Source organism: Saccopteryx leptura, chromosome 3 (assembly GCF_036850995.1).
Source record: "Saccopteryx leptura isolate mSacLep1 chromosome 3, mSacLep1_pri_phased_curated, whole genome shotgun sequence".
NCBI lineage: Eukaryota > Metazoa > Chordata > Mammalia > Chiroptera > Emballonuridae > Saccopteryx > Saccopteryx leptura.
In genome coordinates, this window is record NC_089505.1 from 101,121,675 (window position 1) to 101,125,492 (window position 3,818).

Genomic DNA, 3,818 nt, shown 5'->3' on the forward strand with positions numbered 1-3,818 from the left:
GTAACAAGCACTATGCTAAACATTTTACAAATATAAACTAATTTAATTGTAGTAAAAGAGAAATTGTCCCAAAAGTGCTTAGGCAATTTTCTGATGAATGTCAACAGAATTAAGACTTATTCTGGGAGCCTGACTGGTGGTAATGCAGTGGACAAAGCATCCACCTGGGATGCTGAGGTCCCAGGTTCGAAACCCTGAAATCGCCAGCTTGAGTGCAAGCTTATCAGCTTGAGCACAGGATCATCAATGTGACCCCAATGTCGCTGGCTTGAGCAAGGGGTCACTGGCTTGGCTGGAGCCCCCCCACTCCCATCAAGGCACATGAGAAGCAATCAATGAACAACTAAAGTGCTGCAACTAGGAGTTGATGCTTCTCATCTCTCTCCCTTCCTCTCTCTCCCTTCCTGTTTCTCTCAAAAAACAAACAAAAAAAAAACAAGAACAACTTATTATGGGAAACCAGCTATGTACCTACCTACCCAACTGACTTTTATCTGAGAGTTTTCTACCAAGAGTCTAGTAATCTTAAACCAGCCATTTTTATTTTCTTTATCTGGTTTTTTTTTTTTTTTTTTCATTTTAGAGGGGGGGGGGGAGGGAGAGAGAGAGAGAGAGAGAGAGAAAGGGGGAGGAGCAGGAAGCATCAACTCCCATATGTGCCTTGACCAGGCAAGCCCAGAGTTTCGAACTCTTTATCTGTTTTAACAATGATTGTCCACTTTCTTTTTTCCTATAATAGAGCAACTTTAAAATTTTAGCCTACTAAAATCCTTTTCCCTTATAACAAGATTATAATAAAACTCTGACACATGCTTTAACTAAATTATGTATAAAATCTAATTTTCTTGGCCCTGGCCAGTGGTAGAGCGTCGGCCTGGCGTGCGGAAGTCCCGGGTTCGATTCCCGGCCAGGGCACACAGGAGAAGCGCCCATCTGCTTCTCCACCCCTCCCCCTCTCGTTCCTCTCTGTCTCTCTCTTCCCCTCCTGCAGCCGAGACTCCATTGGAGCGGGGATGGCCCGGGCGCTGGGGATGGCTCCTTGGCCTCTGCCCCAGGCGCTAGAATGGCTCTGGTCATGACAGAGCGACGCCCCGGATGGGCAGAGCATCGCCCCCTGGTGGGCGTGCCGGGTGGATCCCGGTCGGGCGCATGCAGGAGTCTGTCTGACTGTCTCCCTGTTTCCAGCTTCAGAAAAATACAAAAAAATAAAAATAAATAAAAAATAAAATAAAATTTTAAAAAACCTATATAATACCTATAACAAACCAAGTGATTTAAATGTGACTCTACCTTCCTTTCATATCCAGTTGTTATGGCTCAAAGCCTGAAACACTTCCCTTTCCTAGGAGCATGGCCTCTCAGGTCAGATGTTTATGGTAGACACAATACACATACCTGGATTCAGAAGTATCCATGAGGGGGAAAAAAGTGCTTTGTCTTCAGTTCAGACCAGAGTGATCACAGATAACCATCTACCAAGGTGGCAGAATGTTCTTAGAGGTTCAGATACACTGGAAACAAGACTGTCAAATGAAGCTCAGACCTGAGATGTCCGGTCTTGAACAGCTGAAACTGATGCACAAACCTTTAAAAGATAATAAACTAACTCGGTCCTGAAGAACCGGCAGGTAACCCTTCCTTAACCACACAATCCAGGGGTAGTGGGGCTTGTGGGGGGCCATATTTGGGACCACTTAATTCATTCTAATCCTCATCTCTTGCATTTCCCATAGGTAGCAATGGTCTTTGCTGGGGACCAACAGCAGATTGCCCAAAGCTTTGAGGGTTTGTGGCTGAAGAGAGGCATCTAGTGGTAGTCTGCAACTGTGAGGGTCCCATTACCTGAGGTCAGAAGCCCTCATTCTTAACTCTGAGGTTTGAAAGAGGGGACTTTGATGGCTCAACCTGGCAGTTGATTGTAAGAAAAGGAAGCCAGGGGTGTCAGGGTGGACGATATGGAGAAGGAGCCTCTGGAAAGATGTGATTAACACTGGTCTTTCGTGGTGAAGGTCTACAAAGTTTACCAGGGGACACCAGTAAAGGAACATATATTATCCTCAGAGTCTAAAACAGAAGATTCTGGCCTTAGGAATCAGCTCTCAGGGTTTTAGTGAAAAATTAAAATACTGTTTCCAAAAGTGATGCTCCCTATCAGAATTTCCTGGGGCTGCTTTATTTTTCCTGGGGAAAAAAATGAAGACTTCTGAGTGTCAAAGCTACAAAGTGTCTAAGATGTACAGTAAATTGTTTCACATCCACCTGATGACTTTAACAAAAAAAAAAAAAAAAAAGGAACAGACCAGAGGCAGTCTTTTTTTTTTTTTTTTAAAGTGAGAGACTGACAGGGACAGACAGAAAGGGAAAGAAATGAAAAGCATCAACTTGTAGTTACGTCACTTTAGTTGTTCACCAATTGTTTTCTCATACATGTCTTGACTGGGGGGCTCCAGCTGAGCCAGTGACCCCTTGCTCAAGCCAGTGACCTTGGGCTCAAGCTGGTGACCTAGGGTTTTTGAACCTGGGTCCTCAGTGTCCCAGGTTTATGCTCTAACCCAGGCATGGCCAACATAAGGCCCACGGGCCGGATCCGGCCTGTGTAATGAGTTTTTGTGGCCCACGATTAAATTTTTAATATTCTCCGCTACTTTAAAATCTCAGCTTCTCAGAAGCGAAGCGTCTTTGATTATTGGAAATTGAGATATTTAAGAAGATAGTGCCTGACCTGGAGGTGGCGCAGTGGATAGAGCGTTGGACTGGGATGTGGAGGACCCAGGTTCAAGATCCCAAGTTCAACAGCTTGAGTGCGGGCTCATCTGGTTTGAGCAAAGCTCACCAGCTTGCACCCAAGGTCTCTGGCTTGAGCAAGGGGTTACTTGGTCTGCTGTAGCTCCATGGTCAAGGCACATATGAGAGAGCAATCAATGAACAACTAAAGTGCCGCAACAAAGAATTGATGCTTCTCATCTCTCTCCCTTCCTGTCTGTAGTGGAATAACCCATTGCATGGCCTTGGATGGGAACACAGCCAACAAGAAAAGAATGTTTTGCTAAGAGAATTGTTTTGTGACTTGAAGGCGGGTCACTGAAACAGGTCTATGTGACTGAAGGCAGTTGCTGGGCTTTTCTCAGTAAAACATTCTCATAAGATTTCTGTACTTTCCAAGGTTATCCCTTAAGATAAGGAGAGGAATGTTGTGGGATCCATAGAAGCAATAGCAATTAAGGCCTTCTGATATTATGTTGTTACTAAGCTATCTTGCAGGTGCACTCTATGTATCTTTAAATAAAAGTTACTCTTGATGTTATGCCAATTTCTCAGTAAACAAGCTTTTTGAAGTCTTGTGAATAAAATTAGGACACTGCATGAACTCAGGGCCATTTGCCTGAGCGAGCGGTGGTCCTTTGCTAGTCTTTGATGATTTCGTCTGCTGATCTCTCTCTCTGAGCCCCCGACTCACAACACTGTCTGTCTATCTCTCTATCTGACTCTCTCTCTCTGTCAAAAAAAAAAAAAAAAGGCCCTGGCTGGTTGGCTCAGCGGTAGAGCGTCGGCCTGACGTGCGGGGGACCCGGGTTCGATTCCCGGCCAGGGCACATAGGAGAAGCGCCCATCTGCTTCTCCACCCCTCCCCTTCTCCTTCCTCTCTGTCTCTCTCTTCCCCTCCCACAGCCAAAGCTCCATTGGAGCAAAGATGACCCGGGCGCTGGGGATGGCTCCTTGGCCTCTGCCCCAGGCGCTAGAGTGGCTCTGGTCGCGGCAGAGCGATGCCCTGGAGGGGCAGAGCATCGCCCCCTGGTGGGCAGAGCGTCGCCCATCCC

The 3,818-nt window shown here is 46.1% G+C and overlaps 1 non-coding gene across 1 annotated transcript; it reads left to right on the plus strand.

The window, feature by feature from the left end:
- Window positions 1–3,517: 3,517 nt before the first annotated feature.
- On the plus strand, window positions 3,518–3,593 carry TRNAV-GAC (transfer RNA valine (anticodon GAC)). Its single transcript has one exon. It is a non-coding gene; the product is annotated as a tRNA-Val (tRNA).
- Window positions 3,594–3,818: the final 225 nt, after the last annotated feature.